Consider the following 19667-nt stretch of genomic DNA (forward strand, 5'->3'; position numbering starts at 1 on the left):
GAAACAAAAATATAAATGAAAGACATCAAGAGAATAAAGGAGATAAACATTTAGTGTTTGAATTAGTGTGTTCTGAATAAATCTTTTAAATATGCATTTTGCACCAATAGAAATTTTGAGTTCCAAGGCTGCACAATACTGTGGGGCTTCCTTATTGGATAAAGCATTTGTATACCTGGAAACAACTGGGTAATAAGATCAGGGGAATGGGAGAGTAGGTTTAGAGGTCACATGTAATCAAGGAATGTCATCTGAATTAAAAGTCTCTGAAAGAGCAGAAGGCAGAATAATTTACTCAACAAATTTGAAATCTTCTCTTCACTTAAGTTTTGGGTCAATATCGATCACATAGTTATTGTCCCTTGAACTTGAAAGGTCACAATGACTCAACATCAGTGGTCATTTGCATGAAAACATCTATTGCATGGGGGTGATGTGGTGATCAGCCTGATATCCCTCATCCCTACAAAAATTAGAATCAAATCAAGACAACTCTCAGGAGACATAAAAAGGAAGAAAGAAAACCAATGAAGTTTATAGAAAAGACTAGGTATATAACGAAAAGCAAGGAATAGGGAGTTGGAACTCGGGAAAAATAGATAGAAGAAGTTGATATGAAAGTAGTCTATATACAAACAATTGGAGAGGGATGAAGAGAAGAATGAGTGAATGGATGCCAAAGAGACAGAAAGGGAGGGAATGATAATAATCATTTAAATGGTTATGGGAGAAGTGTTCGAAATATTTACCAATTATTTTCCCCTAAGATATCCAAAAAATAAAATTAAGAGATCTATGTAAATATCAAATGATACAAACACATAATAACTCTATTCTACTGTAAAATTTGCATTTACAGTTCAATTTATTACTGTTCAGAAACACACATATGCACACAAAACACTCATATCGATACCCACAACTTAAACACAGTCATAGTGAGAAACCCTCCATTTGCTCACTGTATCTCCAGAAATTCAGAGGGGCAAAAATTAAGTCAATTTACTATACTGAGAGAGAATTTTAGGAATGCTAGTCCTAGAAGTTACCTTTTTAAAAGGTTTTTAATAACTTCTGACATTAGTTAGGCATTTATTAAGTTGAAGTATAAATGATTTACAACATTATGTTAAAGTTTCAGCCTTACAGCACAGTAATTCATATATATATGCACACACATATATTTTCAAATTCATTTCCATTATAGGTTATTATAATGTATAGGATATAGTTCTCTGTGCTATACAGTGGGTCCTTGTTTTTCATCTGTTTTATATGTGGTTCAGTTCAGTTCAGTTGCTCAGTCGTGTCCGACTCTTTGTGACCTCATGAATCGCAGCACGCCTGTCCTCCCTGTCCATCACCCACTCCTGGAGTTCACTCAGATTCACGTCCATTGAGTCAGTGATGCCATCCAGCCATCTCATCCTCTGTAGTCCCCTTCTCCTCCTGCCCCCAATCCCGTAGTATTTGTTAATTCCTTACTTCTGTTTATCCTACCCACTCTTCCTTTGATAACCAGAGGTTTGTTTTCAATGTCTGTGAGTCTGTTTCTGTTTGTAAATAGGATTTTGGTATTATTTTTAATATTCCATATAAAAGTGAATATTATATAATATCTGTCTTTTGTTTTAATGCACATTAGCATTGCTTCCATGTCTTGGATATTGTAAATAGTGCTGCCATGAACACTGGGGTACATGATAATGTGTATTTCTAAAATAATTTCTTCTTCATTAATTAGTAACATGGCCTAAATTTCTTTGCTATGTCACTTCTTCACAAATTTATTGTTTCTTTGTTTAAAAAGTATAAATATCCTACTTTGATTACTTCTTAGTTTTCACATCTATGAGACCTCTGTATGGACAAAATTAATTATTTTCTCCTGTTAATATACCTGTGTCAATTTCATTATTAGATCAACAAAAGAACAAACAGAGATGGGATAATTTTTTTTCCTTCTCTGAGAATCTTGCTTTTTCCTAAATGGTGCAGGACAAAATTGATATTACTCTTTCCTTATTTTCATTTTCCCACTCATTTTATTGGCTTTGTTATAATTTATTATAATACATTTTTAAATCTTACCCAGTTTCTTGTATATTTTTCTGCAACAGAAAAATACCGTTATTATGAGCGTGCCAGTTCCAAACAGTCCCATTATATATTTCCATGAAAACTTTTCTGAAAAGCAAAACAAAATATAGACATGTACAATTAGATTCAATATTCATTCTTACTCCCCTTTCACCCCAAAAGAACCCACTTTCATTTTTCTTCTCCCATCTGGAGGAATTTAAAGGTTGTCTTTTTGTTCAAAAAAACATGTTTTTAAACATCAGCTATGCCTGTGATATTATGCTAGTTGTGATGGGGAATGCATCGAAACAGAATTTACACTTTCTTTGCTCAGGAAGGTTCCTTGCAGTGATATGATGCATTAGTTTTATCTCCAGGAGTTCTTATCCTTAAAAGGTTAGGTACACCTTAGAAAAATGGCCAAAGAATGGTTGGTTAACTTAATTTAGCCATAGAAGACTAAACTAGGAAAGAAAATTTATGGAGACTTTTTATGGATCCCAATCAAAATAGCAAAAGGAAATAGAATTTAAAATATGCAAAGAGTTTAAGGGGAATCTGTGACCATATCAAGCATACTCACTTTCACATTATAGAGATCCCAGGAGGAGAAGAAAGAAAGGAACAGAAAACACATTTGAAGACATAATGGCTCAAAACTTCTCTACCCTGGGAAGGAAATAGGTATCGAGGCCCAGGAAGCACAGAGTCATAAGTGAGGTGATTTCAAAGAGATTTACACCAAGCGCAAATGATAAAGATGGAGAATATTAAAGGAAAGGAGAGAGGTCTTTGCCATAAAAAATTCTTTGCATTTAGTTTTCCTACTTGCTAAATATCAGGTCTTCCTTGGTGGATCAGATGGTAAAGAATCTGCCTGCAATTTGGGAGACCTGGTTCGATCCCTGGATTAGGAAGAGACCTTGGAGAAGGGAATGGCAATCCACTCATGCATTCCTGACTGGAGAATTCCATGGACAGAGGAGCCTGACGGGTTACAGTCCATGGGGTTGCAAAGAGTTGGGCATGACTTTGCTAAATAAGTCAGACAGAGAAAGGGGTATTGTATAATTTCATTTATATGTGGAATCTAAATAATACAATAAACTAGTGAATGTAACAAAAAAGAAGCAGACAGAGATACAAAGAAGAAACTAGTGGTTACCAGTGGGAGGGGAGAAGGGCAATATAGGGATTAGGGCCAGGGAGATACAAATTATTGGGTGTAAGAAAGGCTCAAGGTTGTGTTGTTTAACACTGAAAATATAAACAGTATTTTGTTAATAACTGTAAATGGAGAGTAACCTTTAAAAATTGTATAAAAATTAAAAAAAATCTAAACTTCCAACCCAATATCTGATGAAAATAGAAGCAAATTAAATCCATGAAAAGTAGAAGGAATAAAATAATAGAGATTAGAGTAGACATAAATTAACTAGAAAATATATGATATAGCTATTCTACTTTCAAGATAAATGAAATCGTACATCTATACAAATACTTTCCCAGAAAGTGCATAGCAGTTTTATTTACTATCCAAAAAGATGGAAACAAACCAAATACTTGTAAACAGATTAATAGATGAATCAATTGTGATATATCCGTATAATAGGATACTACTCAGTAATAAATAACATGGATGAATATCAAAATAATTACTGATTGGAAGAAGCCAGAAGATAAAATAAGGATGTAGTGTGTCATTCCATATTCACAAAAATCTGTATAAAAGAATGTGTGCTGTGTGCTTAGTCACACAGTGTGTCTGGCTCTTTGCCACCCCATAGACTATAGTCTGCTGTCCACGGGGATTCTCCAGGAAAGAATGCTGGAGTGGGTTGCCATGCCCTCCTCCAATATAAAAGAATAATTTTTATATAAAACTTATAAAAAGAGATTAAAATGGTCTGGTTTCTTCAATCCATAGTGATATATTGAGGATTTCTCTTATCAAAATAATCTTGTGGCACTGTATGCATATACAATATTTTACAAACAAATCTCTAAAGCACAAAAAACAGTTGAGAATGATGCAGAAGCATATTTTGTGATAGAAGGAATAATGGTCTTTTAAAAATGCCCACATACTAACCTTTGGATTCTGTGAGTATGTTATCTTATATAGCAAAAGGGACTCTGCAAATGTGATTAAGCTGACATCCAGATGGGGAAACTATCTTTGATTTTCTGGGTGGGTCAAATGCAATCACAAGGATAAGTGAAGAGGGGAGGCAGAATGTCAGAATCAGAGGAGGTGTGAAGAAAAAAGAAGGCAATGTGTGGAAGAAAGGGTACATTTAAAAATCATGTAACCTGCAGCCTGAGAGACAAATTTAAATGTTATTTATATGGCTTCTCAGGTGATGCAGTGGTAAAGAATCCACCTGCCAATGCACGAGATGCAAGTTAGATCCTTGGGTTAGGAAAATTCCCGGGAGTAGGAAATGGCAACCCACTCCAGTATTCTTCCCTGGAAAATTCCAGGGACGGAGGAACCTGGAGGGGATCAGTCAGTCATGGGGTTGCAGAGAGTTGGAAGTGACTGAGCATATTCACCTGAGCATCTCTTCAATCTGAGAGATGCATTTTTCCAGGTGACGCTTGTGGTAAAGAACCTGCCTGTCAAAGAAGGAGACGTAAGAGACATGGGTTTGATCCGTGGGTCAGGAAGATCCCCTGAAGGAGGAGATGGTAACCCACTCCAATATTCTTGCCTGGAGAATCCTATGGACGGGGGAGCCTGGCAGGCTATAGTCCATGGGGTCTCAAAAAGTCAGACGCGACTGAAACAACTTAACAATATGCCTAGGAACATAAAGAAATACAATGGAAGGTGAAAGCCCAAGAGAAAAACTGAAAAGCTAAAAAAATAGCAGTAGTGAATAAGTAGATGTAAATAGGGCAATGAAACTCATCTTCTTTTGCTTCTGAGCAGTTTCTTGACAAAGCTGTGCAGAAAATATCGAATTCAATCAATAAAATTAGGAAGCAGATAAATCATTCGATTTGGTGATACAGGTTCCCAAAGCAACATCGCCTGACAAATATAAGTAGGAGCATTCAACAATGACAGAATGACAAAGGAGAAATTATGACTTTGATCTTTTAAGAGGTTAGTAAAGATTTCTTGAGAATGTCAGTTAAAAAGAACTTCTCTAAAGTAATAGTCACCAAAAAGAAATTTATTAGCCACTTTGGATACAGTTAGGCTCCTTGAAGATTTGGAAAAATTAAAATGAGTGCTTCAAGGAAATGTTATATCAGATATTGCAATAAGTAACCAAAATCTAAAAAGCTTTGTAGAAGCTATTCTACAACTAGTGACTTCAGGCTCTATACATCAGTACTTCTCATCTCAACATCTTTATACCTTGATAACTCTCATCTCAACATCTCAAAGAATATGGTAATCATTGGAGTTCATTAAACAAAAATATTACTCACCTCTCTCTGTATTGATCACTAAAAAACAAAAGAAAAATTGTGGCTAGTGAGCAAAGTAAAAGTGAAAGAAAAAGAGCAATTGGATAGATTAAAGTTGAAGAATAAAAGTTAGAAAAGATTAAGATAGAACAATCTGGTCATCAACAAAATTATATAAAATTGCCATTTTCTTGAAGGCATGGATAGAAAAGAGGAAATTTAAAAATAAATATGTAAATGCCAGTGAAGACAAAGAATACAAAAATGTCCTGAAAAACCCACAAATAAGATAAGCACTAGGATAACACTTAAGAAAAAATATTACTCATGTTCTCTCTGTATTGATCACTAAAAAACAAAAGAAATATTCAGCATTTATGTAAACCTCAGAATAATTAAGAAAATTTGTGTTCGTGTTCTAGAGAGGTGAGTAGGCTAATTTTCAATTTGTTTCTCATAGACAATTTTGCAAATTTTATTTCTGCCTCTTATCTTTAGTATATATATTATTATCATCCTGAATGACTTATATGGACAAACAACCGTCACACTCTTGCCATTTCCATTTACATATAGATTACATTATTTTCAACTTAATGTAAAAGCACTTTTGAAAAGACTATCATTTCCCCATTGCTGAAAAATTAGTGGACCTTCTATGTATGTGCTCATTTCTGGGCTCTATTCTGTTTCATTGGTCTATATGTTTGTTTGCATGACAGTTCCAAAGTTCCATATCATTTGGATTAGTGTAATTTGAAATCAAGGAAGTGTAATATCTCCATTTTATTCTTGTTCTAGATTGCTTTGGATCTTTTGTGTCTTTCGTAGTTTCATATACATTTTAGCATTGATTTTTCTATTTCTATGTAAAATACCATTGAGATTTTAATGGGAATTTCATTGAATCTGTGGATTACTCTGGGTAGTATGGCCATTTTAACACTATTAATTCTTCCAATCCATGAATATAAGATATTTGTCCACTTATTTGTGTCTTTTCAAATTTCTTTTGTCAATATTTTGTAGTTTTGAGTATATAGATCTTTTACTTTCCTTGTATTTGTATTTGGTTAAATGTATTTTGTTCTTTTTGATGATTCTGTAAATGGGATTGTTTTCTGTAAATGGGACTGTTTTCTTGATTTCTTTTTTGGATATTTTGTTTTTAATGTAAAGATATGGTACTGAATTTTGTGTTTCTTTTTTTTTTGTGTGTGTGTGTTTCTTTATCTTGAAAATTTATATGATTTTTTAATGAGTTCTAGAAGTTTTTTGGTGACATCTTTATGGTTTTCTACATATAGAAGCATGCAATCTGGGGATAGAGACAATTTTATTTTTCCTTTGTGATTTGGATAACTTTAATTTTTTTCATGTGTAATTGCTTTTGCTAGTACTTCCATTACTAGGTTGAATAGAAGGGACAGAATGGGCATGCTTGCCTTGTACAGTATCTTAAAGAAAAAGCTTTTTCTTATTAATTATAATTCTATCTGTGGGCTGTTCACATATGGCCTTTATTGTGTTAAGTTCCTTTTATTGTTTGGAATCTTTCTTTCTCTGAAGCATGAATGGATCTTGAATTTGGTCAAATGCTTTTCCTGCATCTACGGAGGTGATCATGTTGTTTTAAATATTATAGTCTGTGATGTCCCTTGGACTGCAAGGAGATCCAACCAGTCCATCCTAAAGGAGATCAGTTTTGGATGTTCATTGGAAGGACTGATATTGAAGCTGAAACTTCAATACTTTGGCCACCTGATGTGAAGAGCTGACTCACTGGAAAAAACTCTGATGCTGGGAAAGATTGGGGGCAAGATGAGAAGGGGATGATATAGGATGAGATGGTTGGATGGCATTACCGACTCAATGGACATGAGTCTGGGTAAACTCTGAGAGTTGGTGATGCACAGGGAAGCCTGGCAGTGCTACGATTCATGGGGTCACAAAGAGTCGGACACGACTGAACGACTGAACTGACTGACTGATGTTGTATCACACTGACTGATCTGGGTACGTGGAACCAACCTTGTATCCCACTGGTAAAATAGCGTTTGGGCATAGTGTATAGTTTTTTGATGTGTTGTTGAATTCAGTTTGCTAGCTTTTGACTGAGGATTATTACTTCTATGTCTAAGCAGTACTAAAAGGGAAGTTTCTAGTTATAAAAGATTACATTAAAAATATCTCCAAAGTTTGAAAAAAAGATCTCAAATAAATGATGTTATATCTCAAGGAACTATAAAAAGAATAAACTAAACTCAAAGTTAGCAAAAGGATGGAAATAATAAGGTTCAATGCAGAAAACAGAAACAACGAAAACAATTAACAAAACAATAAGTGAGGTTTTTCAAAAAAGATAAAATTTGCAAGCACTTAGCTAGACATGATTAATTAAGAAAAAAGAAGACTCCAATAAGTAAAATAAAAAAATGAATAAGACATTATGAAAGATCTCTGAGAGATTTTTTTAAAAAGGATCCTAAGGCCTGTTGCTCATCTGTATATTTTCTTTGGAAAAACATCTATTTAGTTCTTTTGCCCTTTTATAAATTAGCTCTTTTTAATATTTGGTTGTATGAATTGTTTATATATTTTGGATATTAACCCATTTGGTCATATCATTTGCAAATATTTTCTTCCATTCAGTAGGTTGTCTTTTCTTTTGTACGAAAACTTCTAAGCTTAATTAGGTTCCATTTGTTTATTTTTGCTTTTGTTTCCCTTGCTTGAAGAGAAAGTTCTAAAAAAATATTGCTAAAACATGTCAAAGAGTGTACTGCCTATGTATTCTTCTGGAGTTTTATGGTTTCTGGTCTTACATTAAGGTCTTTAATCCAATTTGAATTTATTTTTGTACACAGTGTGAGAGAATGTTCTAATTTCATTCTTTTACAGGTAGCTGTCCAGTTTTCCCAGCACAACTACTAAGGATATAATTTACAACATAATAGGGGTAGGTAATTAACAATGCTCTACATTATAGGTGAACATTGTTAAGAGAATAAATCTTAAGAGGTCTCGTCACAAGAAAATTTTTCCTATTTTATAAATATGTATTTATATGAGATGAGGATGTTCATTAAAATTATTGTGATAATCATTTCATGATAAATGAAAGGCAAAAGATGCTGTATGCCTTAAACTTATACACTGTTGCCTATTAACTTTTAATAAACCTGGAAGAAAAAATTGAAAAAAAGTAAAAATTTACTATGGCTAAAAAAATAATTCATACAGATTAGTCCTAATTCTGCTTGAGTAATCCCCTCAATTTGCAGAAAGCAATGGCACCCCACTCTTCCAGTACTCTTGCCTGGAAAATCCCATGGACGGAGGAGCCTGGTGAGCTGCAGTCCATGGGGTCGCTAAGAGTTGGGCACGACTGAGCGTCTTCACTTTCACTTTTCACTTTCATGCATTGGAGAAGGAAATCGCAACCCACTCCAGTGTTCTTGCCTGGAGAATCCCAGGGACGGGGGAGCCTGGTGGGCTGCCGTCTATAGGGTCGCACAGAGTCGGACACGACTGAGGCGACTTAGCAGCAATAATCCCCTCAGTTGACTGTTCATCAAACTAGATAGTCCATTATATATTTGAAAGTAAAATAATTGCTACATTTCACCAAGCTTTCCTTTCCCTAAGTCTTTTATTTATTTGATCATTCTCTCTCCATTAGAGTTTGCGAACCCTGCAGATTCTGGAAAATATAATCTGATGTCTTTGGCAATGTTGATTCCCAGCGTTAATACAGATTTTATATGACCACTGAATGATGAAATGATAAAGTGAGTTTATCAGATACGGTCCATATAAATTACTTTCTTCAGATATGCTAAAACACTGTTCAGATCTTTTCTGGCACCATGCAGAAGTCTAATACTATAAATATTCAGATCTATCACTTCACTCATTTTTTAAAACTTACCATATCTTATAGCAGCCAAAGTGACAGTGGGTAATTTAATCATAATGTCAGATGTGAAATATGGAACTCCAGAGATCTCTTAGTTGGCTCCTATATACAAAACAGTATTTTCTTCCCTTCTTTCCTGTAAACAGAAAAATCACAGCTCAGGTCCATTTTCCTCAGGAATGCTGACCCTCCTCATTCCCTGGGGAGTCAAGGGAAGATTGCTGGATCTGGGTTGGCCCACGGTGGGAATTCAAGGAGGGGTTGGGATGAGGAGGAGCTTCTCTCCTGGGTCCTGTGCTGTGAGTGAGGTAACCTCATCCGACAGCACCAGCACACGGGAGTGAGGGAAGCTCCACCTGACCACAGACCTGCTCTCATCCCATCTTCCTTCCCAAAGGAGGGATGAGAAGCTGGAAGAGGTCTAGGAAAGATCCTAGACCTTTAGAAGAAGGCTTGCCTGAATGAATTCTCGCATTGTTTTTGGATGAGTGATTGAGTGCAGGGGAGGAAATGCAGATGAAAGATTCAGTGCTCTCATCTGACACAGAATAAATGCCTCTCCTGGATAGGCAGGGATGGAAAGAAAACCGACAGATGTAGAGATAATGTAAGGGACATGAAATGTATCCAGAACCAACTAGAGATAAATAAGTTCTGAGGACCAGAGAAAGATAAAAGCCTAATATCTGAGACTGGAGAGGATTACAGCTTTTCTAGAAGAAACTTTAATGTTTTCTAACTAGGGAAAGAAAGATATCAGAACAAAGATAGACAAATCAGAAGAGTCAAAGATGCTAAATTTAGGTCCTTTTTCTTAGAGTCTCTGCTGTTTCTATTGACCTTTCTCAGATCCTTCACATACACACACACACACACATACACACATATGCCACCAGTGCCCTTCTACATGATAAAAGTTTCTTTTTATACTTACCTGGCTTAATCACCAACAGAAAATATCAGTTTATTAGCACACACTGAACATCTCTCTTCTCTTAAGCCTCTTCTGAAGCCCTAGAAGCATCAGTCAGACCACTCAGTTGCCTTCCCTCTATGCACTCCAACCAATAGGAACAGAAGCATAGCACAAAGACACAAGGTAGCTGGTAGTGGACTTTAGATTGCACTTTGCTCTTCTCCATTCATGAGACTATAATAAAACCCTCACATGACCATAAAGCCAAGTATTTAATCCAAATAGGTATGTCTTCATATGAACACACACACAGACTGCCTTTTCCCCCTGCTTTAATTGCTTTTGTTATTATTTTAAAGTTCATAGCATACAGTAGAGATTTAAACAATATATTCTCACACCAGCTTCTGAGATTTATGTATTTACCTTAATCAGAGGAAGGAATGTGTGTATACCTCTACAAGTTTTTGCAGTCTTAGCCTTATTAACACCATGGTTTACAGAAAATCTACCCAGGACATTGAAAATAGCTGATTTCCACATCTCCAGCCCCATAAATATTTCTAGCCCTTTCATTCAAAAAGCTGATGCAGATATTGACAATCATCAAGAGTTTATTTTCTCCAGGATATTCCCATGAATTACATATTTTCAGACCATAAAATTAAATTAGAACTCTAATGATTGCTCTAGGCAAGAACACAGGAACCATCAACCCTTCATGTGTTGTTGGAACATCTGCATTCAGTTTAATCCATTAGGGCAAAAACTAAATTCTTGGGATCATGAACTGAATGTATCTCCTGGTTCCTTGCATTTGATCCCTGCTGCTGCTGCTGCTGCTAACCACTGTAATTGACCTGCAAGTCTCCCAGGCTCCATACTTATGTCAACATCATGCACTTCTTAGGCCTTGGAGCTGTTTCCTCCTGGTCTAAGAAGGTTCTACATGGTCCTGCCTCTCACATGGTAATTTGGGTGACTTAGCAGCAAATTCCCAAATGTATCCCCTCCTGCTTTCATATTAGAGAAAATATCCACATAGGAATCTTTGCAGATGAAAACTGCTTAACTAGGCTATTTGGAGGATGCTCCCTGGTGGCTCAGAGGGCAAAGCATCTGCTTGCAAGGCAGGAGAACTTGGTTTCATCCCTGGGTCGGGAAGATCCCCTGGAGAAGGAAATGACAACCCACTCCAGTATTCTTGCCTGGAGAATCTCATGGATGGAGGAGCCTGGTAGGTTATAGTCCATGGGGTTGCAAAGAGTCTGACATGACTGAGCAACTTCACTTTCTTTCTTTTAGATGGACAAGATCAAGAACAGATTTCAATGGTCTTGAAAGCACAAGGGACACCAGAAAGACAAACATGTCCCAAAACCTCTCCCCTGCTTTGGAGAATTTCATGGACTTGAAGGATGTTATGGCCTGCACCTGTGCAGCACCTGTGGCTACCTCATCTCTTTGAGCCTATCTAGTGATTGCTAATAATTCTCTTTTTACTGGACAAATTGTTAGCTCCATGGCCAATGTCAAACAAAAAATGTTAAATAGGAAAAATCTAAGGCAAAAAGTAATAGCCAACTCCTACTATAAAAATTCCATTAAAAATATTGGGAATTTCTACCACTCTTGGGATTCCCAGGTGGTGCTAGTGGTAAAGAACCCAGCTACCAATGCAGGTTGATGTAAGAGATGTAGGTTTGATCCCTGGATGGGGAGGATCACCTAGAGGAGGCCATGGCAACCCACTCCAGTGTTCTTCCATGGAGAATCCCATGGACAGAGAAGCCTGGCAGGCTGCAGCCCATAGGGTCACACTCAGTTGGACATGACAGAAATGACTTAGCACAGACACATGTAAACCCACCATTATTCTAAGCTGCTCAGGTGGGAGATTTGGCTACTGCTGATAGAAGAATGGGAATTGGTTTCTCTACCACTTACCTTTATGAAGAGCTCCAAAAAGAAAAGAAATTATAAGGACATTTCTGCAAGTTTTTTGCTTTAAATCCTGAATTCCCTAGGTAAAGACAACTGTTTAGGTTTCCCTGATTTGAGACTATGTCTTATTCCCATATATCAATATTCTGTATAATTTTCCTTCTGTTTATCTTTAAACACCTTACTTTAGATAATGAGAAAAAGCTATGTAAGATTTTATTGCGTACATGCTAATAATTGCATCAATAAATCAGCCACAACTTAGGACTTAGTGAAGATATCTAGGTTGTAAATTGGTTGACCTTTGTCCATGATGGAGGGGTAAGGAAAGATATAGTTTTTATTGCTGGGAAAGTAATTTGATGAGAAACTTTTTATGTGTTTCATTGTTAAAAACAGAGAGAATTTTCCAGGTTTATAAACATATTAGGACATTTCAGAGGCAAAATCATGACAGAAATGGTGCACAAGTGCAATGAGAGAAAAGGAAATCTGAAAATAATTTAACAGTTAAATATAATACAGGTTAGAGGAAGCTTTGAGAAACTCTGAAGAGTAAATATCTGGGAGGAGCTGACAGAATGTTGGAAGGCCATTTCTGCATCAAGATATAATGTTGATTATGGATGTCATCAGTACTACATGTAAAGAGAGGCATCCTCTAGGGTCTTTTGCTCATCTGGTAAAGAATCTGCCAGCAATGCAGGAGGCCCAGGTTCAATCCCTAGGTAGGGAAGATCTCCTAGAGTAGGGAATAGCAACCCACTCCAGTATTCTTGCCTGGAGAATGGACAGAGGAGCTAGAGGGCTATAATCCATGGGGTCACAAAGAGTTGGACACAACTGAGCAACCAACACTTTTCTATAGGATCACAAATCTGGGCTCAATCTAGGGTTGTTATAATTAGATACAAACTTCATGTGACTTGGAAGTGTTTGAGCTCCACTCTTAAAAAGGCCAAGTGGCGGCAAACAAGAAGAAGCAAAAATGCAACTGGAACCATTTTTATAATTTATGTGCACAAACAATTCCACAGTTTCTCATACTCATTTATTGTCATAGACACTCAGCTATGCCCCTCTCCCCAGAACGTGTTGTTCCTTCTGTTCTCGTGATGTTTCTACCAGTTTTTGAGAGTCTTGTCCTCCAAAAGCATTCACTCTCCACAGGATGTAACCTTGCATAGATTAGTTTAGTCAACTCATAACTGTAGCTGAAATGACTACTTTACTCATCATTTGGTGGTAATGTTCTTCTGCCTTGATGATATTTTCCACCATGTGTTCTCTTTTGGGGGCTTCTTAAGTGGCTCAGTGGTAAGAACCTGCCTGCTAATGCAGGAGCCACAGGAGCTATGGGCTGGATCCCCCGGCCGGGAAGGTCCCCTGGAGCAGGAAATGGCAGCATACTCCAGTATTCTCACCAGGATAGTCCCATGGACAGAGGAGCCTGGTGGGCTACAGTCTACTGGGTTGCAAAGAACTGGACAGAACTGAGTATGAACACACACACACACACACACACACACTCGTTTTCTTATGCAGCCCTCACTAGAGGGTGAAATATCCCCTCCTATATTCTCTCCCAGGCGAATCAATTCAAATAACACCATTCCCCTGTCTCGTCCATCTCTTTCTCCATCTCTGTTCTCCTTCCTATATAAATATATGTTCTTATATTTCCCATTTAAAAACAGAATAAAATTAAGCAAAGCTATTCAAAACAAGCTCAAACAAAATTCCTTCCTTCTAACCTGCCTTCTGTTAAAGATTCTGACATTTCTCTTTTTCTTTTTGGTATTAGTTCTAGAAGGTCTTGTAGGTCATCATAGAACTGTTCAACTTCAGCTTCTTCACCATTAGTGGTAGGGGCAAATGGTTTACCAGTAGTCATGTATGGATGTGAGAGTTAGACTGTGAAGAAGGCTGAGCGCTGAAGAATTGATGCTTTTGAAGTGTGGTGTTGGAGAAGACTCTTGAGAGTCTCTTGGACTGCAAGGAGATCCAACAAGTCCATTCTAAAGGAGATCAGCCCTGGGTGTTCTTTGAAAGGAATGATGCTAAAGCTGAAACTCCAGTACTTTGGCCATCTCATGTGAAGAGTTGACTCATTGGAAAAGACTCTGATGCTGGGAGGGATTGGGGGCAGGAGGAGAAGGGGACAACAGAGGATGAGACGGCTGGATGGCATCACTGACTCGATGGACGTGAGTCTGAGTGAACTCGGGGAGTTGTTGATGGACAGGGAGGCCAGGTGTGCTGTGATTCATGGGGTCGCAGAGTCGGACACAACTGAGCGACTGAACTGAACTGCATTTGGACTCATCTTTCAGTGTCATATCTTTTTGTCTTTCCATACTGTTCATGGGTTCTCAAGGCAAGAATACTGAAGTAGTTTGCCATTCCCTTCTCTAGTGTATCATTTTTGTCAGAACTCTCCACCATGACCTGTCCGTCTTAGGTGCCCCTACGTAGAATGGCTCTTGGAAGCTTCCTGGTGGGAGAGACTGACTGTGGGGGAATCTGGATCTTGTTCTGGTGGGTGGGGCAGTGCTTAGTAAGTCTTTAATCCAATTTTCTGTTGATGGGGCTGTGTTCCCTCCCTGTTGTTTGGCCTGAGGCCAAACTATAGTAAGGTTAATGGTGGTAATGATGACCTCCTTCAAAAGGACTTATTCAGTGCCCTTGACGCCCCAGCAGGCCACAGTCAACCCACGCCTCCACCAGAGACTCCTGGACACTCACAGGCAAGTCTGGCTCAGTCTCTTGGGACCCTGCTCCTTTCTCCTGGGTCCTAGTGTGTATAATATTTGGCTTGTGTCTTCCAAGAATCTGTTCCCCCAGTACTGTGGAAGTTCTGTAATCAAATCCCACTGGCCTCCAAAGTAAAATTCCTTGGGAGTTCTCAGTCCTTTTCCCAGATCCCCAGGTTGGAAAATCTGTTGTGGGTCCTAGGACTTTCTTATCAGTGTTCTTCAGTTTATGGGTCATCTGCTCAGTGGTTCTATGGTGGGGCTAATGGTGATCTCCTCCAAGAGGGCTTATGCCACATGCTGTGTGTCCCAGGTCTGCTGGAGCCAGAGCCCCTGACCCTGTGGCAGGCCACTGCTGACCCACGCCTCTGCAGGAGACACTCAACACTCAAAGGCAGGTTTGGCTCAATCTCTGTGGGATCTCTGGATCCTGATGTGCACAAGGATTTCTTTTGAGCCCTCTCAGTGTCTCTGGTGGGTATAGGGTTTGATTCTAAATGTGATTTCTCCCCTCCTACCATCTTAATGGGAGTTTTCTTTTGCCCGTGGATGTGGGGTATCTTTTTTTTTTGGTGGGATCCAACATTCTCCATCTGATGGTTGTTCAACAGCGAGTTGCAATTTTGGAACTAACACCAGAATTTTGGAACTAACACCTTCTAGAGCTAACACCATAATAAGATGTCATTTTAATCATAGAGGACTAGAATGCAAAAGTAGGAAGTCAAGAGATACCTGGAGTAACAGGCAAGTTTGTCCTTGGAGTACAAAATGAAGCAGGGCAAAGGCTAACAGAATTTTGCCAAGAGAACACACTGGTCATAGCAAACACCCTCTTCCAACAACACAAGAGACAACTCTGCACATGGACATCACCAGATGGTCAATACCAAAATCAGATTGATTATATTCTTTTCAGCCAAAGATGGAGAAGCTGTATACAGTTAGTAAAAACAAGACTGGGAGCTGACTGTGGCACAGATCATGAACTCCTTATTGCAAAATTCAGACTTAAATTGAAGAAAGTAGGGAAAACCACTAGACCATTCAGGTATGACCTAAATCAATCCCTTATGATTAAGCAGTGTAAGTGACAAATAGATTCAAGGGATTAGATCTGTTAGAGTGCCTGAAGAATTATGAATGGAGTTTCATGACATTGTACAGGAGACAGAGATCAAGAACATCCCCAAGAAAAAGAAATGTAAAAAGGCAAAATGATTGTCTGTGAAGTCTTTCCAAATAGCTAAGAAAAGAAGAGAAGCTAAAGGTAAAGGAGAAAAGGAAAGATATATACCCATCTGAATGCAGAGTTCCAAAGAATACCAAGGAGAGAAATAAGAAAGTCTTCCTAAGAGATCAATGCAAAGAAATAGAGGAAAACAATAGAATGGGAAAGACAAGAGATCTCTTCAAGAAAATTAGAGATACCAAGGGAACATTTCATGCAAAAATGAGCACAATAAAGGACAGAAATAGTAAGGACCTAATAGAAGCAGAAGATATTAAGAAGAGGTGGCAAGAGTACACTGAAGAACTATACAAAAGAAGATCTTCATGACCCAGATAACCACGATGGTGTGATCACTCACCAGTGTGAAGTCAAGTGGGCCTTAGGAAGCATCACTACAAACAAAGCTAGTGGAGGTGATGGAATTCCAGTGGAGTTATTTCAAATCCTGAAAGATGATGCTGTGAAAGTGCTGCACTCAATATGCCAGCAAATCTGGAAAACTCAGCAGTTTTTTCATTCCAATCTCAAAGAAAGGAAATGCCAAAGAATGCTCAAACTACCATACAATTGTGCTTACCTCACACACTAGCAAAGTAATGCTCAAATTCTCCAAGTGAGGCTTCAACAGTATGTGAACCGAGAACTTCCAGATATTTAAGCTGGTTTTAAAAAAGGCAGAGGAACCATAGATCCAATTGCCAACATCCATTGGATCATAGAAAAAGCAAGAGAGTTCCAGAAAACATCTAATTCTGCTTTATTGACTATGCCAGTAGTCAATAACAAACTGTGTAAAATTCTTCAAGAGATTGGAATACCAGACCATGTTATCTGCCTCCTGAGAAATCTGTATGTAGCTCAAGAAGCAACAATTAGGACCAGACATGGAACAACGGACTGGTTAAATTGAGAGGAGTTCATCAAGGCTGTATATTGTTGCCTTGCTTATTTAACTCCTATGCAGAGTACATCATGCAAAATGCGGGGCTGGATGAAGCACAAGCTGGAATCAAGATTGCAGGGAGAAATAGCAATAACTCATATATGCAGATGACACCATCATTATGGCAGAAATCAAAGAGGAACCAAAGAGCCTCCTGATGAAAATAAAAGAGGAAAGTGAAGAAGCTGGCTTAAAACTCAGCATTCATAATACTAAGATCATGGTATCTGGTCCCATCACTTCATCGCAACTAAATGTTGAAACAATGGAAGAAGTGACAGACTTTATTTTCTTGGGCTCCAAATTCACTGCAGAGGGTGACTGCAACCATATAATTAAAAGATGCTTGCTCCTTGGAAGAAGAGCTATGACCAACCTAGACAGTAATTAAAAAGCAGAGACAGTACTTTGCTGACAAAGGTCTGTTTAGTCAAAGCTGTGGTTTTTCCAGTAATCATGTATCAATGTGAGAGTTGGACCACAAAGAAAGCTGAGTGCCAAAGAATTGATGTTTTTGAACTGTGACAGTGGAGAAGACTCTTGAGAGTCCTTTGGACTGCAAGGATATCAAACCAATCAATCCTAAAGGAAATCAGTCCTGAATATTCATTAGAAAGAGTGATGCTGAAGCTGAAACTCCAATACTTTGGCCACCTGATGTGAAGAACTGACTCTTCTTGATGTGGAAAAGACTCTGATGCTGGGAAAGATTGAAGGTAGGAGGAGAAAGGGACAACAGAGGATGAGATGGTTGGATGGCATCACCGACTTGATGGACATGAGTTTGAGCAAACTCCAGGAATTGATGATGGACAGAGAAGCCTGGTGTGCTGCAGTCCACAGGATCACAAAGAGTTGGACATGACTGAGCTGCTGAGCTGATCCGAACTGATTTCTTTTTACATTTTACAAGTTAATGTTTCTTTGAAAGAGTGGTCCAGTCAGCCTCCTCACTCATCTAATATCCATTGTTTATAAATTTCACAATGTTAGCATTCTAATGCCTTATAATTGAAGAATGAATAAACACAATGTGGTATATCCATACAGTGCTGCTACTGCTGCTGCTGCTAAGTCGCTTCAGTCGTGTCCGACTCTGTGACCCCATAGAAGGCAGCCAACCAGGCTCCTCCGTTCCTGGGATTCTCCAGGCAAGAATACTGGAGTGGGGTGCCATTTCCTTCTCCAATGCATGCACGCATGCTAAGTCGCTTCAGTCATGTCTGACTCTGTGCGAAGCTGAAACAGCAGCCCACCAGGCTCCTCTGTCCACAGGATTCTTCAGGCAAGAATACTGGAGTGGGTTGCCACTTCCTTCTCCAAGATAAATTCTATCAAAAAAGGAACAAACCACTGAAATATGCAAAAGTATGTGTCTCTAAGGTATTATGCTAAGTGAAAGAGGCTAGACATAAAAGACCATATATTATATGACTGCAACTGTATATATCCAGAAAAGGCAAATCTATATATAGAGAGAATAGATTAGTGATCCCTGGGACTGGGAACAAAGATTATTTGAAAACGAAAGCAAGAGCTCTTTTGGGGAGATGGAATCCTTTACGATTGGATCAGTAATGATTGCCCAACTATGTAAATATGTTAAAAATTATTGAGTTGATTTTTTAGAATGAATGAACACTTGAATGAATGTATGGTATGCAAACAACATCTCAACAAACCTTTTGCTCAGAATTATCACAGAATTAAGTACCCTGTATGGATTTATCAGAGTTTCAGAATTCTTACTTTATTTTATGTTGATTTTCAACCATGGCATGAAATTTGTGTTAATGTAGAAATCCCTGGTAATTTCCATAACAAAGTGTTTATTTTTGGATTATTTTTATTAAAGAAAACAAATGAGCAGATTGTATTCAACAAGAGAAATGTATTTGTTTGCTACACCTTCTACTATACCACAACAAAATACCACAAGCTGAGTAGCTTAAATGTTGGAAGTTATTTTAATATAGTTGTGGAGGCCAGAAGTCTGAGTTCAAGATGTTGACATGGTGATGCTTCATCTGAAGGTGCTAGAAAAAGATTAGTTCCCAGCCTTTTTTTTCAATTTCAGGTGGTTTGCCAGCAGTCTTGGACCTTCCTTGCCTTGTGGCAGCAAAACTCCAACCTTTGCAAGCTGTTCTTTCTGTGTTTGTTTATGTCCAAATTTTTCATTTTCATAAGGACTCCAGTTATGTTGATTTAGGCACCCGTTCTATGCCATCTTAACTAACTATATCTACAATGACCCTATTTCCAAATAAGGTCACACAGTAAGGTATTGGTGGTGAGGATTTGCATATCATAAAGTATACTAAGAAGAAAAAAAAAAAGAGGGAAATATAAATAGAGACTTTAGATAAATGTTTTGAGAAGTTTGATTATGAAAGAGAGTCAAAAGCGCTAATATGATGTAGAGTTGATGGAAAATTGCATTGTTTTGATTTTAA

At 37.9% G+C, this 19667-nt stretch overlaps 1 long non-coding RNA gene across 1 annotated transcript; it reads right to left on the reverse strand.

The window, feature by feature from the left end:
- Positions 1-2143: 2143 nt before the first annotated feature.
- On the reverse strand, positions 2144-10500 carry LOC120870605. The gene is made up of 3 exons (XR_005722823.1): positions 10359-10500; positions 9437-9560; positions 2144-2187 (listed from the first exon to the last, which is right to left on the reverse strand). It is a non-coding gene; the product is annotated as an uncharacterized LOC120870605 (long non-coding RNA).
- Between the last annotated feature and the right edge of the window lie 9167 nt (positions 10501-19667).

This window comes from Oryx dammah, unplaced genomic scaffold (genome assembly GCF_014754425.2).
Source record: "Oryx dammah isolate SB20612 unplaced genomic scaffold, SCBI_Odam_1.1 HiC_scaffold_11, whole genome shotgun sequence".
Classification (NCBI taxonomy): Eukaryota; Metazoa; Chordata; class Mammalia; order Artiodactyla; family Bovidae; genus Oryx; species Oryx dammah.